Source organism: Cavia porcellus, unplaced genomic scaffold (genome assembly GCF_034190915.1).
Source record: "Cavia porcellus strain 051 isolate PalLab524CR breed Dunkin Hartley unplaced genomic scaffold, mCavPor4.1 scaffold_19, whole genome shotgun sequence".
Classification (NCBI taxonomy): domain Eukaryota; kingdom Metazoa; phylum Chordata; class Mammalia; order Rodentia; family Caviidae; genus Cavia; species Cavia porcellus.
Window position 1 is genome coordinate 63,474,085 of NW_026947502.1, and position 6,916 is coordinate 63,481,000.

At 40.2% G+C, this 6,916-nt stretch overlaps 1 long non-coding RNA gene across 1 annotated transcript; it reads right to left on the reverse strand.

Annotated features, from left to right (window-relative positions):
• Nucleotides 1-487: 487 nt before the first annotated feature.
• On the reverse strand, nt 488-5,866 carry LOC134471735 (uncharacterized). Its single transcript, XR_010041327.1, has 3 exons — nt 5,595-5,866; nt 3,149-3,348; nt 488-2,013 (listed from the first exon to the last, which is right to left on the reverse strand). It is a non-coding gene; the product is annotated as an uncharacterized LOC134471735 (long non-coding RNA).
• Between the last annotated feature and the right edge of the window lie 1,050 nt (nt 5,867-6,916).

A 6,916-nucleotide genomic window follows, 5' to 3' on the forward strand; every position in this document is an offset into this window, starting at 1 on the left:
GATAAAATATATGCTCTCATAACAGAAGACTGTGGGGGTGTATGATGATGATGATCATGACTTTGATGTTGGCCATGTGAGCCAAAGTTCCTGTGACAGTGAAATAGAGCAAAGATCAACTGATGCAGACACGGGGAATGCAGACGTCTTTGATTCAGATGAGGAAAAAAAAAATTGCAATGGGTATACATATTTAACTGGTCAAAATGTTGCAAAACAGCCATCCAACCAGATGGAATGATCCAATGTTAGATCTAGGTCTCAAAATATAGTAAAGGTCTTGACAGAGGTGAAATGAACAGAATGCCAGCACTGCTGTTCAGTGTTGGAAATTGTAACAGATGAAATGCCACAGATGCTGTGAAATCCACAAAGGCTGAAATGCAAATAAAATGTTCGGTATGCACCAAGGTCCATATTCAAAAATGTATTTTTATTACACTTCACTTGCTGAACTGAAAGCATTCATAGGTCTGCTGTACTTAGCACAGATTTCTCATGGTGGTCACAGGAATGTAAAAGACTTATAGAAAAGTATTGGGTCAAAATATGTCATACAAGTTTATGCCCTTGTAGATACAAAGACTTATTATTCTTTCAATTGAGAAATTTATCCTGGAATTCAATCAGCAGTTCTTTATTCATATAGTAATAAACAATGATGTTATGAACAGACTTGCTTCATTCTCCCGAATGAATCTGAATATGACATTTGAAAACTGGTTTACCAGTTTCCACTGGTGTTACATTTGCTAACAGAGTGCATATTGACTAATGCAGGAACTGTTAGAGTTTTCAGCATAATGAAAGAGAAAAAAATATAAAGTAAAAAGGTAGCCTTTATCCCAAGGACATGTAGAGGAGTTCAACAACCATAGACAATCTAACCTCCTCTGACCAGAATATGGGGTATAGGATATCCATGTAACCTCTGACCAAGGGTGGCACTTAGGGCAGGCATTGATGACTCATGAGGAGCTGATTGGAACCTTTTTTCATACCACTGGGAAAGACAAAAGGAAGTTGTCATAGGGGAAGGAGGAAGTGACCTCAAGGTAAGCATTCTTTGGATCTTCCTCCCACTGCCTTCATATTGTGTAACTTATTCTAGGGCAAAACTCTTTCATTCCCATCTTTTTATTGTTAGGAAAAGGGCAAAATCTCTCTCTTACTACTTCCTGCTGAAAGAGGGTGCCTTATTGGGGTTTAGGAAGGTTGACAGGATGATGATTGATGTCCATGCAGAAGCTGGTACCAGGTGTTTCAGCCAGGACAATATCATCAGTGAATGCCCACATCCTAGGCTGGAAAAACAAAGAGACAAGGTGCTATGAGGAGGCATAGTTAAGGACACAGGGGAGGTAGAAGGAAAGGTGCCTTTGATTTAAATATGCTGTTCCATTGGGACTATGGTGAGATAGAATTCTGAAAAATAAGTGTGGGGTTAGGAAGAGTGAAGTTATGAGAGGTAATTAGTCCCCCATCTGAAAGGGTAAAAGTTAAAATTATGGGTAGGTAGTGCTTGTCTTTGGTATAGGAGTTGAGCTGGAAAGAATAAGAAGCATGAGAGATAAAGGCCTGATGATTGAATAATATTTGGGAAATTACAGAATATAGGAGGGCAGGTCCGTGGCTGTGTCACTATAAGGGACATAAGAGCCTAAACCCACAGGGATCTCATACTTAACCAAACAGCTGAGGGCGGAGAGAACAAAGATAGTTATAGTGAAAAATTTAACTAATAGAATATAAGGGATCAAAAACCAAATAGGATGGCAAAACATGATATAGCCTGAGAGTTATGGCAGTGAGGCCTTGGTGAGACAGAGATGGGTGGGAGATAGAAGGTGAGGTGACCACTCAGGGTGTTTAGATTCAGGGATGGGAAGGCACCACTTAGCTTGAGTGATGTGGAACCAGGATGGCAGTCCAGCAACTTTGACCACTGTTGGTGTTGCCAAGAAGACCAGTTAGGGGCTGCTCCACCTTAGTTGTAGTCCTTGAGATGATTTCCTATAACAGGACTTTAGTAACTACATTGGCACTCCTTTGGTGCCAATGTAGCCCGGGAAAGGCTTTTATCTATCCTGAAAAAGTACAAATAAAAGTGAGAAGATATTTGAGAGTTTTGTTGTGGAGCATGTGTGTAGAATCTACCAGTCAGCCCTGCCCAGGGGTGTGTCTGCAAAATTGATGAATAGAAAAGGAAGGTGGTACTATGTGTCCCTGACAAGAGGTTTTACTATAGAGATAATAGGTGTAAGTTGTTGAGACCTCAGAGTGTCTGGGTCAGTCTACATAAACACAAAGGAATAAAAAAGGCATTTTTAAGATCTAAGACTGTAGAGTGAGTGGTAGAGGGAGGGATATGAGAGAGTATGGTATAAGGGTTTGGCACCACTGGGTGGATTGATGTAACAGCACTATTGACTACCCCAAGGTCCTGCATTAGATGGTAAGACCCATCAGATTTGAATACTGGGAGAACAGGAGTATTATAGGGTGAATGGGTAGATTTAAGAAAACCATTGTCTAAAAGACACTTGGTTATAGGCTTAAGTCCCTGTAAATGTTTACTGAAGGATCCCTGAGATGAATTAAAATAGACATAGCATAGGTAGCACAGGTGGGACTGGAGGTACCTCAAACTGTGGGATCGACGAGAGAAGAAGGAAGAGGAGGAGATGACTTTGTGGCACCTTGTGAGGGTGTTTAGAGGACTAGAGTTGTGGGAAGGGAGAAGGTAAAGGAGAAGTTACGCTTTTGAGGAATATCTCTACCTAAAAAGGGGTGTGGGACATGTTGGAATTGTTAGGAAGCTATGGGTAATGAAGAGAGTATGGAATAGGCTCTGTCTGCAAAGCTGAATAGGTTGACTGTCAACACCCACTACAGAGACTGAGGACTTAATACAAGGGCCTGAAAACTCAGGAAGAACACTATATATGGCCTCTATGTCCACAAGTACAGAGAATGTCTTATGTGAGACCTGTAATAGGATTTGGGGCTCTGATAAGGACACCTTAATGGGGGGCTGTGGGCCCTGAGCCCTATCAATCTTCCACAGCAAGTCCAAGTAGATCAGTCAGTGATGAATCCAGTGGTGATGAGCTCTCCTATGAGAGCAAGGAGTTAGAGAATGGCTTACCTGCTCTCTGGCAGCTAGAAAAGTCACTCTTCCAATGCCCCTTGAGATTGCAATAGGGGCAAGGCCCCAGAGGAATGCCAGGGTTGGGGCACTCTCTTGCCCAATATCCTCCTTTGTTGCACTTGAAGCATGGTCCAGGAAGGGCTCAGGCAGTTCTGCCTTGTCCCAATTTGCCTGTCTCAGATCTCCAAGTGTCACTGCTAAAAGACCAGATTGTTATTTTACCTTTTGACTTTTATCTCTGTTGTTGAAAACATGAAAAGCCATATTAAGAAGGTCTCCCTGTGGGGTTTGAGGGCCAAGTTTAGCCTTTTGTCTTGGGATCTGGCCCACAGTGGAAGGTATCTGTCTCCTCCACAGTCACAAGACATCTGGTTTTCTGTGCTGGCTATTTTGAGGCCATAGCCCTGTCTGACTACCCATAACATTTTTAACTGACTTAGCTGCCTGTAGCATTTTTCTCTGAAGAAGAAACCCAAACTGCCATGATGGATAATGGGTGGAGACTGATCTGGCTTTTTTAGGCTGACAGATGTTGAAGTTGTCAAATGGCAATCAGGGGCACTCTGCAGAGCTTTTAACTAGTGGCCCTCAGTAGACAGCAGGCATTTTTTTCCTTGGGTAGGTGTACAGCATTAAGTCTAAAGGAGACAAAGGCAAAGAACCAGTTAAGTATGCAGGAGTCAAATAATAGAATCAACAGGGTATTTATGAGTATAATTTTAGTAATAGCTTCCCATAAGGAGGATAAGGATAAGGTCCAAGGAATTTCAGGAAACTGACATGTCATTCATTTGTCATATACAAATTTAGGTTTTACAGTTTTATAAATACCTCCTATGCTGTTAGATTGTCTCATGCCATCTGATTTTTGGAGGATGGCCTTTTTTATTAATTTTACCTTCTTATTTAGGAGAGAGGTCAGCTGTAGTGTCACTTAATGCCAGTTGAGTATAGCTAATTATGGCCCCAGTATGTATCATATAACCTTTTTCTGGAAAAACAACTGGTGGATCCCAGCAAAAAGAATCTATAAGGAATTTATAATTATCTCTTAATTTTAGTTTTTGAATATCCAGAAGATTGATAACAGTACAGTACAGTAGAGGCAGTAAGCTTAACATAGAACATTAAGTGGAACCACTATTTTTTATTAGCCATGGGTGTTTTAATATTTGAGCACTGAAGAAATTTGTGACATTGTTTGGACTGCTCACTATTTAAGCATCTCTAAGTATAACATATACATTACATAAATTTTTGTTTAAAAATTATTATTTGACTAATGACCTCATGTTGGTCTGATGTGAATCTCCTGGCTGAAGCACAAGAAAAAGGCAGATGTCTGAATCTGCAAGAAAACACTTGTCATCATAAACGATCTCAATTTTATATTTGAAGGCATGAATATACCACCAGGTCAGCAACAATGAATTGTCTTAGTCATATGAACTTTAGGTGAGGTGTCTCCCATAAAGCTATGGAGATTATTGGGGCCTCTGATTAATGAACGAGAGCTGGTTAAATTTACCAGCTTATTCATCAGTTATTACTTTCTTATTCATCAGTTGAAGTTCTGTTCAACGTCTCCTTACCCCAAGGGATTTTGTTTAATCAATTTTGGCATCATTTTGACCAGCTGACAACCTAGGTGGAAGCATGCTTTTTAAATCTATAACCCAAATAAACCTTGATTAAATGATCTGAAAATGTAAAAGAGGAGGAAAAAAGATTGTTGAGCTCAAATATACAGGAACAGCTGTTTATGGAGCAGGCAAATGGACAGATGATCTATACAGTATAGAGTGCACTGAAATATATTTGGCCAATTTGAATTATAATAGACTAGCATGAACCTTTTTGTAGATTAATTAATAGAGATCTCTTGAAATAAGAATAGCAGAAAAGGAACCTAATTTATGTTTTGACTGTCCTTTACATGAGCTGCCACAAGATGGCTGCTAAGAACCATGCAGTTTGCTGGAATGCTGGAATGCTGGAATGCATGAGACCATCTATGATAGGCCAGCAGGGAAAATAACAACACAGGGGAAGAGGAGAGATGAGGAGAGATGCATCGTCTAGGGGGTTGGAGCAGAGCAAGCCAGAAGTATTTGCGCCATCATATAGGACAGAGTGAGAAAGGGACATATCCTTAAAGTGAAAAAGGCCCAAAAATTAAGTTTCTGCCAACTTGCAGCCACTGTGACAAAAGCATAAATAAAGGAGCAGCTTTTTGGGTTTCATGGCCTTCTTGAGGCCAAGAGCACCAAGATTATGAATCAGACACCCCAGAGGTGAACAAAAATAACAGTTTTGCCTCAGGCTGTGTGACCTAAGGAGCATGAAAACTGTTATTCCTGTTCAGTGACAGTAAGGGTAGGTTTTATGATGCAAGCTTGCAAATTTTAGGAACGGAAACAGAAAACCCCAGATGGTAGCTCACCTGTGATGAATGAGGAAGGTCGTGGTTGCATATGGATTAGCGGATTAGCAGTGGCAAGTAAACAGTCCTGGAGGGGGAAAAAAAGGTGGTTCTTAGGCAGGGTAGCTCCAACTGGGAGGAATTTTTTAGGAGCTGATGCGCTCTGTCATCCAAGTCACATGACACCATTAATGTTAGAGTTTTTAGCGCAATGAAAGAGAAAAAAATATAAAGTAAAAAAGTAGCCTGTATTCGAAAGACGTGGAGAAAAGTCCAACAACCATCGACAGTCTAGCTTCCTCTGACCAGAAGGTGGGGTATGGGATATACATAGAACCTCTGACAAGGGTGGCACTTAGTGCAGGCATTGATGACATGGGAGGAGCTGATTGGAACCTTTTTCATGCCACTGGGAAAGGAAAAAGGAAGTTATCATAGGGGAAGGGGGAAGTGACCTCAAGGTAAGCATTCTTTGGTTCTGCCTCCCACTGCCTTAATATTGTGTAACTTATTCAAGGACAAAACTCTTTGAGGATCTAAATATAGGAACAATGTAAAAATTGCAAATGAAGTGCTGCAATTTCAAAAACAGAATTGTATAGTCCAATCTTTGGGTTTCAGGAAAAGATAACATTGGCCTCTTATATGGCAAAGAAAAACAAACTGGTACTGCTGATGTTAACATTATACCATTATGGAAATGTTAATAGGGAAGCCTGGACAAAATGAAAGCCTGCACTGGAAACTTTAAACAACAAAATTGAATATAGGGTAGATGTTGATGAGTTATACAGTAACTGTGATGTCTCTTGAAACATGTAGCATTGGCCAGTGGTTGTGTTTTGTTTAACCCTAAACACATAAATACTTGATAGTTTACAAAGAAAATAAGTACAAAATATTGTGAAAAAAGAAAATAATGAGTGGAATATATCACAGAGAAATATTCTTAGAAGACTGGGACTAGAGCTCATAAGAGATCAATTATAGCAGAGGAAAAACAAAATGCTGCTGCCAGAGAACTACAGAAAAATTGTGGAGTACACTGGTAAGTTGAAAGGTGAATAAACAGGCATAGCATCACAAAGTCGTACTATGACAACAGGAAAAGAAAAAAGATGTTAACTGTACCCCACAAGAAAGTACAGGAAAACAGTGTAAGGGAGAAGTGTGGGGCTCATGCAGCAGTCACGATAGGCAGCACCTCGGGTGTGACAGTTAAAGCAAAGCTTATGTCAGTGGTAAACTTTTGCTTTTATTTGCATTAAAGTTCACATGGGTTTTATTTTGGACGCTATCTTTTAGGTTTGGTAAGCAAGTAAACACCTGATGTGAAAATGTTG